At 36.5% G+C, this 19,168-nt stretch overlaps 1 protein-coding gene across 11 annotated transcripts in view; it reads left to right on the forward strand.

Annotated features, from left to right (window-relative positions):
- The window catches only part of TRPM3 (transient receptor potential cation channel subfamily M member 3), a 920,173-nt gene that overhangs the window by 314,431 nt on the left and 586,574 nt on the right, over window positions 1-19,168 (forward strand). The window lies entirely within an intron of this gene.

A 19,168-nucleotide genomic window follows, 5' to 3' on the forward strand; every position in this document is an offset into this window, starting at 1 on the left:
TGTTTTGTTGCAGATTCAGACAACCTGATGTTGTACAGATAATCACATTAGCTCAAAATATTTCAGGTGTGTATTTTAAAAGCCCCTTTAACTTAATACATAGACAAAAGAATATTTTAGAACTAAAGGGTAGCTGAGAAAAATCTATAGTACTTTGAAATAATCAGTAAAAGAATGAAATCAAAGCTAATAGATCATAGGGTGAATTACATCCATGGCTTGTTACAATCATTTTGAACTGTAGGGGTGGTTTTTGAACACTAAAATCCAGCTTACGTGTGAATTTCATTGTTTTTTGTATTTTTCTGAAAAGCTCAAAATGTGTGTAAATCATGTAAGAATATTAGCACCACATCCTGCTGGAGGTATTTATAAAGATCTCTGAAGCTGAGTACGTTGATCATTTTTCAAATTAAGTGACACAGTGTTAGTACAACTAATTAAATTATCAGAATAAGAATCAAAACTCTAAAACATGCGAAGAGTCAAGCTTTATTTCTTTGTGTAAATTTTTATTTTACATGTCAAAGATACATCTTGTTTAATGTTCTTGATTTGAATTCTTATAAGCATAAAAATATAAAAATGTGATATGCATAATCTTTTTTATAGTTCAACATGAATGAACACATAACAAGCTGAACATCAAGTGTTTTATCTGACTACTTTTGAAAATAGATACTAATTACATTTGAATATAATCAAGTCTGGCTCAGGAATGCTCCTTTGAAACCCCCCGGGTCTCCCCAGGCAGAGCCAGTTGCCTTATTTCTCTTTGCTAACATCGTACCTTGCTTACATTTATATTACTGTGCTTTTCACTATAATGCATTCATAAAGTATATTACTATACGGTATTTGCCTGAATAAGTACATGTATGACTTAACTGTGAAGTACTAGCCTTTTTATCTTTACCCCTGCTACCTATCTTGGTACCTGACACATAGCAAAAGCTCAATAAATGTTTGAATGCATGCATGCATGCATGAATGAATGAATGAATGAATGAATGAAGAAATGTGTTGATTTAGGGCAATCATTGAGGAAACTTATATGTCTATTAGCTTTAAAGATATTGTAACATAAAAATATTTTCAAACATTTTTCTAGGATGGGATAAATGACCAACCCTGGGGAGGTATCAGGATGTCGTATTGAAGGTGGGGAGGAGAGAAGAGGTAGAATTGGAACAGATTCAGAGAAGGAAGGAAGGGAAGTAGCTGTACTTTCAAACCCCACAGTATGTCTTCTGGAAAAGAAAGACAGTGTGGAGCAGGAATTTAAAACGCCGGAGATATGGTGACTGGGCTGATCACATCTCTGCCACTTCTTAGGTTTGTGACTCTGAGGAGTTGAACTGTTTTTGTCTTTCAGTCTCTTGGTTCAGAATTTGCTTCATATAACTGCTTAAATTGAAGCACTCAGCTGCAAGTAACAGAAAACTTATTAGCTTATTAAATAATAAAGGCATTTGATTATCTTTCATAAGTATTAATAGAAGTCTGAGGCTGTTGATTCTAGATTGGTTCAACATTTCAGGATGCCAGCCTGCTACCTGTCTTTCTCTTGGCCTCTCTCTCATGGTTTCAAGATTGCTATAGCTCTAGGTATCACCTCCTCAAATCACAGCATTCTAGAGTTAGGGAACGAGTAGAGTGACAGTAAGTAGCATAGCAAGGGCCGCAAGAGAGCTTGGATGCTCTTTTTGTTTTTCAGGAAGAGAAGTTCTTTTCCCAAATCTCCATGTCATTTATTTCCCTTATTGACCAGATTATATATAAAAGATACTTGGAAACAGGCATCTTATTTTTTAGCTTCTCTAGTAGAAGCACAAGTAAGAAAGAGGTTGAGAATGTTAGTTAGGTAGCCAACTAAGAGTACATGTTCCTGTTGGAATAAGGATTATTATTATTTCTTAGCACTGTGGCTGGCTACAGGGTAAGTATTCATTAGGTATTACTACTTTTATTAACCATTCTGTACTGCAGTCAACAAAATAATTCTAATATAAATTAAAGTTTCTGTAGCAAAATAGACTAGTTCCTACCAACAAAAATTTTAAAATATTTACGAGCTCAGATATTACTATTATTACCTTTTAGTATTATCTCCACCCTATCCTTTTCTTATCCAAACCCCACTCTGTTTTTGTGAAAATTATCAAACATAAGAAGTAATTTGTTCCTATTTTTAGGTCTGAAATGTAAACAGTGTTTTTTCTGAAATACCAATTACGAAGAGTGGAAATTTTTTTTTTAATTATTTTGAACACATCTTCAGGAACTGAAATTGAATTTTACCTCAGAGCTTCACAACTGATAAAATTTTCATAGCAGAAAACCTCTTGAGATAGTACCTTGCCACATGGCCATTTCTATGTGGACTCTTTGGATAGTGGAAAATGTATCTCATATGCTGTTCCCATCAATTTAATCTTTGAGAACACTGCTTATTTCAGTTACAACATGAATTGTGGTGAGAGAGGACAGCAATTTGGAAAGATAAAATAGCATGTATTTAGCGACTCTAGTAAGAATACCAAAGAGGTAAACAAAATTCACAAAATGAAAAGTAACCTCTAGAGGAGAGAAAGATGAAGGTAATACAATCTACAGACAAATAAGTTATACTATCACATTAAGAGACCCCTTCAAATGCACTAATCATGAGACATTCTTTATACAAGCTATATATTAGTAGAATTTGCAAAGTCAGTAGCAAAGTCATGAGCAGTAGTGTTCATGTTTGTAAGTGGAAAAATAGTCACCTTAAAAATCAATTTATATATTGAAGAAAGGAGAAGTATACATAACTCTTTGAAATGTAAGTTGTAAGTACACCGAGGGGATCAAAGAGCCAGTTAGAGAAAAAGAAGTTCTCCCCAAGGAAGCCTGATATGATTTCTGCTTAATAAATAGTTGACTATTGGGAAAAATGGGATTATACTCAGACATATTATTGAATGATGTTATAATCTGTTCTATTTTTAAAACAACCATATTGAAATATAATTTACATGCCATAAAGTTCACCCATTAAAATGTACAGTTCAACAATTGGACCTGTTATTTTTAAGCAAACCAAACTGGAAAAAAGGTAAAAGAAAAAGGAGGGAATGCTTAGAAACTATTGATTTCCTATGAGAAACTCATGTAAATACTGAAAAATCTCCTGGAGGACAAATTTTTTATTTAAAACCCAAAAGCAAATTAAAAGTGATTTTATATACTGCATTGTTCTTCGTGCCCTGAGTTCAGGCACCCATAGCGTATGCACAGAATCATCTCTACCTGGGGATGGAAAATCTCCAGCGTTTCTCCTGAATGCATGGGAGCAAATAGAAACAGAGGCATAGAGGGAAGGTCGAGTGCTGAAAGATGCCATTGGAGACCTTTGATATGGAGCCCAGTGTGTGAGTTTGAGAAAGAAAGTATTATTGTTATGTTTCATTTTCATGTTTCTTGATTTCTAATACTTCCTCTCCCCAAGGCGTCATCATCTGTTTATTTTTGTTTTTGTTTTTCTTTCTTTTTCTTTTTTTTTCTTTTTTTCTTTTTTTGAGACAGAGTCTTGCTCTGTTGCCCAGGCTGGAGTGCAGTGGCAAGATCTCGGCTCACTGCAACCTCTGGCTCACAAGTTCAGGTGATAATCCTTCCTCAGCCTCCCGAGTAGCTGAGATTACAGGTGCCTGCCACCGCACCTAGCTAGTTTTTGTATTTTTAGTAGAGACGGGATTTCACCATGTTGGCCAGGCTGGTCTTGAACTCCTGACCTCAGGCAATCTGCCCACCTCAGCCTCCCAAAGTGCTGGAGTTATAGGTGTGAGCCACTGCGCCCAACCTATTTTTAATTGCGCAAGTTACCTTAACATATATTTTCAACTGTTTAAATAATGTAAAAATGTTACTTTCTAAAAATACTTAAAATGTATCCTCCAAGCCTGAAGCTTGCTTTGGGACATTTTACAGAACTCTCCTGCATGTAATTTCTTTGGTGACATATCAAAATAAGAAATTGATGGGGTTTAAAGTTCAAAGTCATGTGCTTTTCCATTTAGAAAATTAAAGAGAAATAAAAGAAGAATCATATTTTTTTCCAGGAAAAAGATTAAGATAATTAGAATTGCTCAGTCAATTTACCAGAGTTTATGTTGATACAATTGCCAAATAGATTATCTATAACCCCACTAATGGATCTTCAAAACTCTGTTTGCAGAACTCATTTTTTCATGTTACTGTGTTATGCTCAGATGAGCTGGTCTTATGTATTGACTTAAGTACTTAATTTGTTTACTTGATACTTATTAAGCTATTAGATTTGTATTTGATGTTAGTTCTTTCTACAAAGGGAGAAGCGATATACAAAAGAAAATGGATTTTTGCCTTAGGTTGAGGTCATGAAAATGATGGTACTTAATCTTTATTTCTTTGAAGAAGTACCTCTTTCTTTGTCGGTTTTGTGTGACTTTTAATACCTTTTCATTAGTTTTAAAGGAAAACCACAAAATAAAAACTAACTTTTGCATTATTAAGCACACTCTTGGAGTGTCTAGAGGTTGAGGAAAAACCTAGTTTCAACAACTAAAAAATGAAACATAAATATTGACAGGTTTGCTTTCCGTGTACTAGTCTTTGCTCAGTCCATTTTCTACACAGATGCTAGAGTCATTTTAAAATGCAATTCCGATTACATTTACTGCACACTTAAAAACCTCAATAACTCCCCCACCCTCACTCCATCCACTTTAATGATACAGTTTAAACATCTTAGCAACTGTCGTCGTCCACACCAGCTTCTTTTGCTCTACAAAACTGCTACTTGTCTTCGAAGTCTACCGTGGGCCTTCTTCCTTCCTTACCTTTTCCAGGGCTGTTCTCACTGTCTAAAGTAACTTTCTTTTACTTCTGTGGCTGAACTTGCTAAAGGTTTGTGCTTCCAGAAGGAGCTCAGAAATCTCACTTCTCCCTCAGGCTCCTGTTCCTGTGCCCTCTTCGCAGTCTTTGCATCTCTCCATCTGGACTGGGATTAAGAAACACACCTGGGAGCAGCTCCCTGGTCCCTGTTCTGCAGTGAGCATATGAATTTCCTTAGACACACCGTAATACCACCGGAAATGTGTTCAAGAGGAGAATATTAAATGTGTTATGTATGATTGAGAAGAAGTAGAACTGATAAGTGAAAATCCCTAAGAAGTAGGTTCCAATCACAATATGGTCCTATCCCTGGACTGCCTTCTCAGGTGGATGAGCCTGGGTACATGTGGACCTTTGGCTTCCCTAGATGGAGTGTCCATGTTTAATGTCAGACCTGAATGACTTGAGGCTACAAAGAACAGGCTAAGCCTAGCAGTCTTCCATCATTTCCCATGTGTCACTCAGTCCTTCCTCCAAAGTCAACTTTAAAGGATTAAACCTCCTTGAGCCACTAGCTTACGTAATTGATGTTTTCAGCTTATCTAAGAGGTTGACTATCCAGTTGGATCTTACCTTTAGTTTAGCACTTAACATGCTATGTAAACTTCCTGTCTTCTCAAGTAGTTTGTCTATGTATTCAATCTTTGTGTGGACAATGTATTAATCTCTTTGTATCCTCTGTATCTGGGGGAGTGCTGCACACACAGCAGACATGTAGAGGAATTGATTGAATTAAATTTGTCCTGCTAATTGATGTTAATTAAGTCACACTTAAATGGTGTCTTTATACATTAACTGAACTCTTAAATTCATGGCAATGCTGCAAGTGTGGCATCAAATCCTATACCCAGAGAAATATACATATCTTCTCAGCAAACAATAAATAATGTTTGTATTATGTATTAATAACCCTAGAAGTATGACTCTGTTTCACTCAACTGAGAAAACGAAGCAGATCTATGATTTGCTGGTGTTATTTATTTTTTGTGTGCCTGAAGATAAGCATATGCTCAGATATATCTGAGCCAGATGTTTCACAGCATAAACTTCAGTAGCATGCAAAACTCTCTACTTATATCCATAATTCCACAATGTTCTAGGTAAGTTTAGTCTCCTAGGTTTTCTTGTTGCATGAGCTCTGTAGTAGTAGGTAATATTTTCTTTCTATTCAAAATAGGTAATGCTGAAAATGCCTTATTTTATGGCCTACTGGAAATTGATGGAAACAATCTGAGACTCAGTGGAACTAGTCTTAAAATCTAAACAGCCCTGGGAAGAACTCAACAGAGCAACAACATCACTCTTATTATATACATTATCCTGAGACCCAAACTAGTAAGGTGCTCTGACAGAGTTCACATTGCTGCTTATGGGTAGCCTGGAAAAGAATACAGTTGCCTGGGCTTCCATACTATTCCCATTCTGTTATATGTGGTTGCATCTCCGTGTCTTCTGCTTCTCACTCTTCTCTGTGTCCCCGCAACAGAACTGGAAGTGACAGATGGAAGGATTTGTGTAAAGAGAAAGCTAAATAAAGAGGAATAGGGAGCTGAAGAATGACTGAGAATTTGCAGTCCAGTATATGGTTAAGACGCCAATGGAAGATGACATCATGAGCATCCCTGCCTAAGACCCAAATAAGTTTTGACTCTAGGTGAATGCTTGAGGAGTCACTAACATAATTTGAGCATGCTGAAAATTGTCATAAGGGATATTTTGGTGATTTGGGATTTTGGTAGGTAAGTTCCTATGAGGCTGTGTTTATGGTAAGAGTTCCCCTCATTGACTTTCTTCTTTGTTTGCCTGTTGCCCAGTCTTTTCTATTTCAGGGGGTTAGTGAGTTCTCACACTGAATTTCCCCCAACTGATTTAGTAGCAGGTGGACAGCACTAGAAAGAGACGTTTCCTATTTTCTGGCTGTTGGTCCACAGAGCTTAATTCAAGGTATTGACTCTGAGCTTCAAAGTCTCTAGTGGCTTAGATTCTAGAAAACTAAGAAATCTATGCTACATTTATTCAGTAACAGGCCAATAAGATAGCATTCAATTCACTCATTGCTTTTGCCGGCCAACTTTGTGGCAGAGATCACTGCCACATTGAATGAGGCAGGATTGAATTTGTAAGACTAAGATGACAGGGATTTTAAGGTATTTGGATTCTTTAATTTACGGAGATAGTGTTTGTGAGAAATAATTTTTTTTCTTTTTTTTTTGAAAAGGAGTATTGCTCTGTCACCAGGCTGGAATGCACTGGCGCGATCTTGGCTCACTGCAACCTCTGCCTCCCGGGTTCAAGCGATTCTCCTGCCTTAGCCTCCTGAGTAACTGGGACTATAGGTGCATGCCACCACACCCAGCTAATTTTTGTATTTTTAGTAGGGATGGGGTTTCACCATGTTGGCCAGGACAGTCTCTATCTCTTGACCTCCTGATCTACTGGCCTCGGACTCCCAAAGTGCTGAGTTTACAGGCATGAGCCACCATTCCCGGCTGAAAAATACTTTAAGAATATTTGGAAATATGAAGTAATAGGCTTCATTGAGAACAGATTGTGAATTATATTATGGAACCAAAGACCCCTGTATTTACAATTGCTACTTAAGAAATTTTATCACACCATTTGGATGGACCTATAATTAAAAAAAAGATAAAAGATTGTGATTTGGTCAAATATCATCAAGGAAATTTTATTCAGTCTTTAAAAGGTAATGAGACAGAGATTGCGGTGCGAACACACACACACACAGAGTTTTGTAGATAGTAGGCAAAATAATGAGATCAATAAGGAAGAAGAATACAGCAGAGGTGGTTTTCAGAGCAGCTTACTAACGATAGAACAGTTATAAGAATATGTAGCTACGTGTTTATGTGTGCTTAGATTGGAAATGGCCTTTCTTTAGCATAACATCTGCAGTGTGTGCTATAAAGAAAATGGCTGCTAGAGTGAATGTATAAATGTTAACAATTTCTTGTAAATAACAAAGACCATCATCAAAATTAAAAGCTATGTGGAAAACTGCAAAAATACTAGCAACTCACATGACTGTGGATTAATGTCCTTAATATAAAAAGAACTCTTATGAGTCAATAAGAAAAATAAAACTCTAATAAAAGAAGAAACAATTTGCTAGAAGAATTACAAATGGCCATAGGAAAAATGGAACTTTCTAAGTTGCCAGATAAATATATAACACATTTCTTTTTCTGTGATCAACTTGGCCAAAAATTAATTTAAATTAATGATATGCCCAGTTTTGTCAATGATTCACTAATAAGGACATTCTTATACTTTGCTGAGGGGCACGTAAAATGGTTCAGCACCACTGGATAACGATTTGGAAATAATTATCAAGAGCCTGAAAATATATTCATGATTTATGAACTAATCATCCTGCATCCTAAATTGTATCTTAAGTAAATAATGAGAGATGTGCACAAAAACATATGACTGAGTACTGTGCTGTGTATCCATAATAGCATTATTTAAAACATTAAAATTGCAAGTGAGCTGATTATCTTCCCTTGACTAACATAATAAAATCCTATATAACCATTAAGTATTGTATTTTCTAAGAATATTTGATAATATGGAGATCAATTCATGTATAAGTGTATTAAGCTGTATATGAAGTATGATTTTTAAAATACTTGGTAATATTTCTAAAAATTACATCAGTAGTTATTAATGGGTAGTGAAAGAATAGATACATTTTAATTCTTTATATTTTTATGAGTTTTAAAATGTTTTGACATAAAAAATTGTTCTTTTATTATCAGGGAATTAATAAATACATTTTCCCAACTTTACTATGTACAAAAAAAATCATGAATTTTGAGTTTATAGTTTGGTGAATTCCAGCAATTCTATACCGTTGCATAACTGCCACTTTATTGAAGACATAGAGCATTTTCATCACCCTGAAAAGCTTCCTCACATCCCTTTGTAGTCAATTTCATCTCCCGAATGATCCCTGGCAACCATTGCTCTGCTTTCTGTCACTTTTATCTTTTCTAAAATTTTATATATAATTTTCAGATTCACTCACATTGCTGTGAGTGTCAATATTTTCTTCTAAAAAATATATTTTGAAAGAATGCTCAGTATGTGGTTCCGTCCAAGAATTAACTGTAGAGGGAAGAGGCCATGGAGCGTAAGGCAAAGAACAAGAGATCGAGGCTCAGATCTTGGGGAAGTCACCTATATTCTCGGGTTCTCAGTTTGCTCAGATGTAAAATTAGGATAATAATCTCTTTCTTACCTATATCTCAGCATCATTATGTGTAATGGATCAGAATATGTTGAACCACTTTGTGAGGCATCAACATTGGTTTCTATTTTTTTTATTGTGAACCTGATTAAAATGGCTGATATGTAATTCAGTGTTCCTGTCTCCTTCAAAATGATATTTACCTTTATATAAAATGGAGAGTTGCTTTAATAAAGGTATATTAGGACATTAAGGCTTTGACGAATTGCCATCATGGGACATGTTTATGAATTGTCCAGATTTTTAATGAGTGGCAATTGAATTCTCTAGCTTGAGTTATCCTCACATTGAATTTTTAATATCTGTATTTATCCCTTTTCCTCTTTTGCTTTTCTTTTCCAAAACCAATTCCTCTGTGCTTAGATGTTAGTCTCTACTTGCAGTTTAGAGTCTGAGAACTTTTCCTTTTATTAATTTTTTGAGAATTGAATAAACAATTTTTAGATTTTTTAAGGCTATGGAGTTAAGATTTGGGGAAGTAAAAGGACACTGTAGAATCAGTATGTAATCAAATCAGTTTGTAGACAAGCAATAGTCACTATAAGGAACTCTAAATGACTTGAGAGAAATGATTATCACAAACATGCCTAGTTTACTCATTCTTCGTTTGTTCATTCTATAGTCAACAAATTTTGATTGAGATTTCCATTATGTTCCAGACAGTCTGCAAGGATCTGGGATACAGTCAACAATTGCCCTATAGAAATTACATTCCATTCGTAGATTAAGGCCAAAAGTAAATAAACCAATCAATTAAATAGCTACCAGTTCTGATAAGTACAGGAAGAATTCAAATAACTGTAATGCATGTTGAAGGAGGGCTAGAGAGATCAAGGAAGGATTCTCTAGGGAGATCACACATAACCTGAGTTTCACAGCATAAGAAGGAGCTAATCTTATGAAGAGCTGGAGGAGAAAGCTTTAGAAGAGGGAACAGCATATGTAAATGTCCTGTGACAGGAAACAAAAACTGGAAGAAATAAAAGTGTTTAGGCATGATGAATTGGAAATGTCAAGAGTCGAGGTTGGAGAGATAGGCAGGATGAAATCTGTCACATCATCAAAAATGAGGAGTTTAGAGTTTTTCTTAAGTTCATGGAGAGAACTAGGCGATTTTACTCATAGGAGTAGCTTGATCTGTTTTAATCCTGGTGTTTTCATAAAAGTGAATACAACAGTTTTGTCATCTGATCTGTAGCCAACAGGTTTAGTTGCAAAGAATTTAATTAAAGTCCAAAGAAAAACATGCCCATTAAAGCTATATCTACCTACTCTTTACTAAAACAATAATTATGAGTTTTTCCTTGGGATAGTATCAGGTACTACAGAACATGATAATTCTTTCTCTATTATCATCTCTCTCCTTCCCTATTGAGGAAGGCTTCCCAGAGACAGCTGGGTGTCCCATGCAGTCAACCACATACCCTGTGCCAATGCATGTACCAGTTAGGTGCCTGTGGATGGCTTTGGCTGGATGCTAAATAAAAGCAGTCAGAATCTGATGCATTAATGAATTTAGAAGCTGCTATAAATCAAATTCATCTTTGGTACCTTTATTTTCTAACTTCATAGCTTCAGATTCGTAGTAGAGTCTTGATAATATTGTTTTGTTTTCTCCCCAAATACTCTGAACATTTTATATGAAGTCCAAGTAAATGTGGATAATCATCATAATTTTATTTATATGGTTACAGAGGTAGCTTTGGTTTGTACTTACTATATCAGGCATGAAGTTTCTGGCCATGTGCATCTTTTGTGTCACGGAAACAAACAACTTGCTGTAATAAGTTTCTAGAATATTATGAATAATGATAGATCACGGTTTTTTTGAGATACCCAACTTGAGTATCTGAAACTAAATCAGTTACCTTAAAAATACATTTTGTTTTTAATGTATACTTTTTAAACCTTATATAATATATCAAGAGTTTATCTTTGAATTCAAAACATAGCTCTGATACTTACAGTGTAAACTTGGGTAAGTATTTAATCTTTCTGTGTTTTAGTTTCCTCAACTAGAAAATGCAGGCAGGAATAAAAGTTGGATAACACCGAGAATTAAATGAGTTTATATATATTGTAAAACTTACCCCAAATTTGCAAAAAATGAGGAGTTATTTAGAAACATCCCTTTTTGCATTTAATAAATACTGTGTTTCAGGCATTGTGTTATATATTGGGCATATACCAAATGAGTACAGACAACCCTTATCTCAACAGAGAGGCCAGCCAGATGTAACTAGAAGGTTGGGAAAGGGATATGGAAGTCAGCCGTGCAGATAAAAGAAACCCAGAGCTACTGGAAGAAGCACAGCTGCTTCTGTGCTTTGCAAGATTCTGGTGTTAGGTTAGATAAGTTAGGGTCATTCGGTTGTTCTTCCTTTTTTCAGATTTGTCAGAGCAAATACTAGCTTTTTTTTGGGAAGCTCCAGGAACCCTGTACAAATATTTTTATTTAATTGGCAGCAACATATTGTAATGGGTAAAAGCATGGGTTATAGAATAAGATAGACCTGAATTCAAGTCCATTTACCAATCACGTGACCTTCTGCAGGTTTCTTAACCTCTCTGGGTCTTAACCTCTCTGAGGCTATTTCTCATCTATAATACTGGAAAAACAATACTGCAGACTTTACAGGTTTGTTATGATAACTAAATGAGCTATGTGCTTAACACTGTTTAGCACAGAGTAAGTGCCTGAAAACAGTTATTAATCATCATTTTAACATGATCACATAGCCACTATCTATTTTAAAAATAAGGACTCATAAAAGTTCTATGAATTGCCCAGTGACTTAATGTGGATTCAAACCTGTTTCTCCCTGATTTCAAAATCCATGTAGTTTGCATTTATTTTATGCCTCATCAGGTAAAAACCAAAACGAAAACTTGGCCATTGTCTCTCAGAAAGTAAAATCATTTAATCCCTCCCACTACTATTAATATTAATAAAAATAAAATGAAAGGCTCCTGGTTGTCAAAAATGTGGTACCAGAATAAATATCAACAATGCTGCATTTTTTGGAAGGCAGTCAAAAATAGATAGCAAGTACGGTTTTCATTAGCTTTCTTTATTAAAATTCTCTACCAAGCAGAGTTACTGCTTTGAGGATCTTCCAGATCACAGTATGTCTCTGTTTCCCAGGTGAGCGGACCTTATGGTCCAATCCAGGGCTGGATTGTGTGAGAAGCCCAGATGCACACGGCAGGGTATGTGGCTGGGGCAGGCCCTCAGCTTTCATTGCTGCGAGTCAGAAGGTGATTGAGAAGGTATATGTGAGGTTTGAGCTTGAACATGTGTTTGATTTGTGTGTCCATTGGTCAAGAAATCTGACTTCAGCTGCACTGTTCATAGTGAATGGTGAGCTTCTCTCCAATTCATGCAAGTTATTCAAACGGTAATTGGAGATTTACTGCTTAAATTTCTCCTCCTAAAAGGTATTAATTCGTAAGTTATTTATCAAGTTGGTCAGATTTGTGGCTTTCATAATGAAAATGTGTCTAAAATACCTACATTCTGTGTGTGGATGGATGTGTGTGTGTGCTTACATGTGTGTATGTGTTGCAGATATTTGAACTTAGTATAGAAAGAGAACATTTACAATAATGAATAGCATTGCTAATATTAGAAAAGTGAATATTAAGTGATCAGAAATGCATATCTCAAATTCTTATATTTTTAACAAGCCTCCAGGAACTCATTAGAATTTTTGAATTATACCAAAACCCCATCCCCTTTGTGAACGGAAAGGCTGAATAAGGTTGTGTTTTAGCTCTAGGCCTTTGAATGTTGCACATTTTTTGATACGTGTATATGTAAGATTTCTATTTTTGGTAAGGTGGAAGCTGCTTATATACATTTGTGTTTTCCAAAGTGAGACATTTTATATATTAAAGTTTTACACCCCATTACTGGAATATATGATTCCCTCTCATATCCACTATCTATTTTAAAAGTAAGGACTCATGGGACTGCAGAGGAAAGCAGTAAGGAAAGTCAGAGGTGGCCCTCTTCTCATGTGTTCTCTGCAGCTTCTTCTCTTACTGGAAGAAACAAAGGAGGAAATGAAGGTGTTTTGTTTTGCTTTGCTTTTCCTAGATCACTAGCTGTGGGAAGGATGGCACATATGACTCCAATATTGGTAAGAATAAGTTGCTAATATTTTTTGAGCTCTTTCCATGTGTGGGAACTTCTTCTAAGGTTTCTGCCCATATTGGCTTATTAATTTCACATTATCCCTTTGACAAAGGTAATATTATTGTCCCCAGTTTGCAGATAAAGGAACTAAAGCATGATGAGATTAAATAACTAGCGACATGTAAATCGTAAAGCTTGGGTTTACCTTCAGGCCATTCAGTCTATGGCCTGTGCTCTTAAGGACTATACTACATGCACTGCCAGTGGTATCTGTGAACAAGATAACAATAATATTACTAACAACAACAAAAGTAATTGGATTTAAATGTGTTTTTCTCTATGTTAGCACTGTGCTAATTGCTTTAACCTTCACAAAAACCTGGAGGTGGAAACTGTTGTAAACCCCATTCTTACAATGTGGAAACTAAACCTTTGAGAAGTTGTGTAACTGCCCCCAGGCCACATAGTGGGTAAGAGGAGGCACTTGGGTTTGAATCAAGTTTGTCTGACTTCTCAAGTTACAGGTAAAGATAGGGAAGATGAAACACAGACAGTCCCGTACCTCCTCATTTCTTGAAACAAGCATGAGCTGTCCATTAGCCCATCACTACCCACCACCACCTCTGTTACAAGTCGAAAAGAGTAAATTACATCAGTTGAGGTGTGTGTGTGTGAGCTATTACTTAAAATCTATGTTGAATATTCTAATTAATTTAGGAAACAATGTTTAAAAAGAAGCTAAATTATTAGTTTCCCCTCAAAGCTTCCTAAAGGACCTTTATGAGAAATAATTCAAGAGACTGCAGGGGATTAAGAGACTACTATATTTAAAGTACCCCTATAATATAATATTGAATATAACCCTGAAAGAGTTTTTTTTTTTTTCCTAAAATCTCTGCACCATCATGTGAAGAAAGATTAATGTCCCAAGATGCCCAGTGTAAAGAAGAGTTGGTATGAGTAGAGCTTAAGTATCCTTACACATTTCGAAAACTATGCTCTGGGAGAAGAACTTGACTTGGAAGTTAGAGGGAAGCACATTTCACCTCAGTCTTAGGTAGAATTTTCTGTCAACCAGAACTGTACAATCATGGAATGGGCTGTCTCAAAAACTCACCCACCCTCTGTCACCACAGGCATTTGTGCAAAGGGTGGACAGCAGTCAGAGATGCCAGGGGAAAGATCCCAATAATGGAGGAAAATGAATAGATAACAATTGTAGTCATGAGAAATTTTTATTTTACGTGGAATAAATGCTGCTTAAGCTACTTAACAAAGTGAGTCATGGATTTTAATAAATTTTAGTGTATTTTAGAATCTTTTATCTACAAAAGATGGCAAAAGGGGAAATATACCTTAAGAAAGGAAAAAAGCTAATCTGGTAAACATACATTTGGAAATACATTAAGGATTGTTCTGTAGGTAAATGGAATCTATAAAGAGATCTAATATTTTGGAAAATACTGTGGAAGCATCAAAAAATTCCTTAAAATGTTATAGCTCTAATTTGAGTGAAGTTAAAAGGAAGAAACAGGAAAAGTATGTTTTTTGACAAAAATGATAAATTGCCACAAAGTTCTTGAGACAAATGATTTTTTGAAAAAAAATAGTGGTTCTAGGTCTTTGAGGAATTGCCACACTGTCTTCCACAATGATTGAACTAATTTACCAACAGTGTAAAAGCGTTCCTGTTTCTCCACAGCCTCGCCAGCATCTGTTGTTTCTTGACTTTTTGATACTTGTCATTCTGACTGTTGTGAGATGGTATCTCATTGTGGTTTTGATTTGCATTTTTCTATTGATCAGTGACGTTGAGCATTTTTCCATATGTTTGTTGGCTTCATAAATGTCTTGAGAAGTATCTGTTCATGTTCTTTGCCGCCTTTTTAATGGGGTTGTTTTTTTCTTATAAATTTGCTTAAGTTCCTTGTAGATTCTGGATATTAGACCTTTGTCAGGTGGATAGATTGCAAAAATTTTCTCCCATTCTGTAGGTTGTCTGTTTGTTCTGATGTTAGTTTCTTTTGCTGTGCAGAAGCTCTTTAGTTTAATTAGATCCCATTTGTCAATTTTTGCTTTTGTTGCAATCGCTTTTGACATGTTCATCATGAAATCTTAGCCTGTGCCTGTGTCCTAAATGGTATTGCCTAGATTATCTTCCAGGTTTTTTTATCATTTTGGGTTTCACATTTAAGTATTTCATCTACCACAATCCCACTACTGGTATGTATCCCCCAAAATATAAATCATTGTATTTTAAAGATAATGTACACATACATTCATTGCAGCACTACTCACAATACCAAAGACATGGAATCAACCCAAATGCACATCAATGATGGACTAGATAAAGAAAATGTGGTGCATACACACCATGGAATACTATGCAGCCATAAAAAAGAATGAGATCATATCCTTTGCAGTGTCATGGATGGAGCTGGAAACCATTATCTTCAGCAAATTGACACAGGAACAGAAAACCAAATACCATTTTGTTCTCATTTACAAGTGGGAGCTAAACAATGAGAACACATGGACACAGGGAAGGGAACAACACATACGGGGGGCCAGTTGCAGGAGGAGAGCATTAGGATAAATAGCTTAATGCATGTAGGGCTTAACTAGGTGATGGACTGACAGTGCAGAAAACCACCATAGCACACATTTACCTGTGTAACCTGCACATCCTGCACATGTATACTGGAACTTAAAGTAAAATATTTAAGAAAGAAAAATCAAAGCACAACAAAATTAATAAAAGAGGCCAATCATTAAGCAAGCAAGATGTTAGTATTAAGATTACAAAACTGAAGCAAATGTCTACAAAGTCTCACCATTGGGCTCACCAAAGGCTCACCTGGTTTTTCCCCTGGATACTTAAATATTATCTTTCTGCACTAGATGCACTACATCCATATATTAGAGCCTGAAAATATATGTACAATTGATGTCCAGATACCTATGAATTTTAATGTTGTAATAATAAACTCTGAAAAATTACATTGCAGCACTTTTTTTTAATGTTTGCAGAAAACACTTTTCAGAGGGAGGCTTTTGAGTTCTCTGTACCACCTGGTCACTGTGTCATTTCCTTTCTGTTTTCTTAGGTTTTCATGGGTCAGTTCCTTTTATATCCAAAAGATACAAAGAAGACAGTGTGCAAGTGGTACAATACTATATGGAGGGTGCCATGATTTTTTTTTTTTTTTTTTTGAGACGGAGTCTCGCTCTGTCGCCCAGGCTGGAGTTCAGTGGCGCGATCTCGGTTCACTGCAAGCTCCGCCTCCCGGGTTCACGCCATTCTCCTGCCTCAGCCTCCCGTGTAGCTGGCACTACAGGTGCCCGCCACCACACCTGGCTAATTTTTTTTTTTTTGTAGTTTTAGTAGAGATGGGGTTTCACCGTGTTAGCCAGGATAGTCTCGATATCCTGACCTCGTGATCCGCCGGCCTTGGCCTCCCACAGTGCTGGGATTACAGGCGTGAGCCACCGCGCCAGGCCGCCATGATTTTTTTGAAGAGAAGGAACGTGGTCTTCAAAACAAAGAATTCAGAAGGTCTATACAATGGCCCCCTTGTTAGTATTGAGAATGAGCTCAAATTTCATCATGATTCTTTGGTTTAGTTCATTTACACAGAAAATAAAAAGGGAAGATAATCAGTGGGGAGTGGGCTTTTCTGTAGCATGAGAGAGAATTAGAGTTGGTTCAAAGGCAGGCTTTGGAATAGAGAAATCTGATATGCCCCGCTTGCTATTTTTTAGGATACTGAAAGCTAGTATGACTATGTCAGAGTTTCAAGCCTGCTAGAATTTGTTCTGCAGATGTGTAGACAACCACATTCGTAAGATTTATAGGTAAGAACTTTGAATGTGTGAGGTGCTAATATCTGGGGCTGGGCTTGCTCCTCTCTGCATTTTTTTTCTCATTAGACTTCTCTCTAAGACTGGGGAAGGCATCTTCTATGTGAAAATATAATTTCTTCAAAGTAGAGAGGAGGGTCTTGAAAACCCTTCTTTAGATGTTTTGATAGCAAACAGTTCTGGCACAAAGGACCCCAATGATGGGAGAAAAACCGCCTCTCATGCACTGTCATCCTTCTTTGATCTTTACCTCTTTTGCAGTGTAATCTCCAAATCAATTCCCTGAAGGTTTTGTGCTTTTCTCCTCTAATTGCCATTAGAGAGGGCTGTGAATCCTCCTACTTCCTCACTCTGCATAGTTTCTAATGCTCTCTTTGACCAAAGTTATTCAGTAAAATTAAAGGGTATAGGAGAATCAAAGGCCATGTGTTTTCAGAATGATGCTGTCATTTTTGTGGGGTCCTTACCATTTTGAAATAGTTCAGGGCAGGGGGTAGGCAATTGCAGTTTTTCAGCATTTTCATGGAGCAGAGATCTCACTACCTCAACAGAACCACTTAAGGGCATTCATTTAAAAGCTCAGAAAGGCTGGAGACTTCGTCACTAAAGGCAGCATCTTGCAACCTGATGAATACCACACTGCATGAGGAAACCCATGCTGCCCTTGCGGTCTCCCACCTTCCTCTTTCCCCATTTATTAAACTCATGGTAACTCACAAGAAGCATTCAGTTTTAATTTGTCTTGCTTGACTTCATTACCTCCTACCATATGTATGCATGCTTAATGAAAATTGTCAGTGGGCTTCCAGCTCAGACTCAGCACATGCTACCCAGAAGATGGATCATGGTACATGTATTTTGTATATGCCAGGCACAGTTCTAAGTGCTTTGCCGATATTAGCTCATTTAGTCCTCACGTAGGCATGTGGGTTTATTTTAATCTCTATTGTATGGATAAGGACTCCAAGACACAAAGAAAGTAGGTAAATCTCCCAAGACTAGCTTCAAAATTGGAATTTGAACCATGCAACTTGATTCCAGAATTCATGCTGTTAACTACTACATCAACATCAGACCAAAGTAATAATCTGAAAGAAATGCTGAGCATTTCTTCTTTGAAGTCTTTAACTCTTATGTAAGATTAAATTACCAAAAAACAGAGGCAGTGGTTTTATTCCTAGAGTCCCTTTTGAAAGAAATAGGAGACAAGAGAAAGCTTGTCTTTACAGCCTAGTAGACTGGTTTCAATCCAGACTCCAGTTATACTAGTACATTAGACTTGTTACTAATTTCTCTAGACCTCATTTGCTTAATCTGTGAGGTAAGGATATGACCATAACACCTACTCCATAAGGTTTCCATGGACATAAACCTATGCAATGCATTGTGCTAGGCTATACACGTGAGCCGTTAGTATTTTAATACTGCCTTCAACCCTTTGTGGAAATAGAATAGTAACAGAAAATGAGTCAACTGTGTATCAGATCTATTAAAGTGATATTGTTTGATAGAAGATAATCAGAGACATAAATTTTATTATACAAGGCAGGTCAATGATCTGTCTTCCACAGGTGAACTAGTTTTCTGCAATATCTTTCTTAAATTTGTGACACAAGACCATTGTGAGTGAAATGGTGTTGTAGCGCAGTGTGTCAGGTATTGATTTCATGCTGGGGTGGGCCTGTGTTGTCCCAGTTCTGAATTACAGCAGTGTATCACATCTGCTTGCAGCGCTCCCAGTTCAGCTTCCGACTGCGTAATAGTCATGGAGCTGGGATTTACCAATCTCTTCAAGTTAATTAGAAATGGAAAATCAGCATAGTCATAGAGGAAAAAATAAATAAGATGGCGATGCTACAAGGATGTGGGGATTCTCCCTGATAGGAGTTGTCAGGTCAACTGCTCCTACTGATGTCTGCTGCCTGGGGGGAATGTGGGAGCCAAAGAGGGGTTGTGTCAGGAACTCCCTTCTCTTCTCACGCTCCCAA

Source organism: Chlorocebus sabaeus, chromosome 12 (genome assembly GCF_047675955.1).
Source record: "Chlorocebus sabaeus isolate Y175 chromosome 12, mChlSab1.0.hap1, whole genome shotgun sequence".
In the NCBI taxonomy this organism is placed as follows: Eukaryota; Metazoa; Chordata; class Mammalia; order Primates; family Cercopithecidae; genus Chlorocebus; species Chlorocebus sabaeus.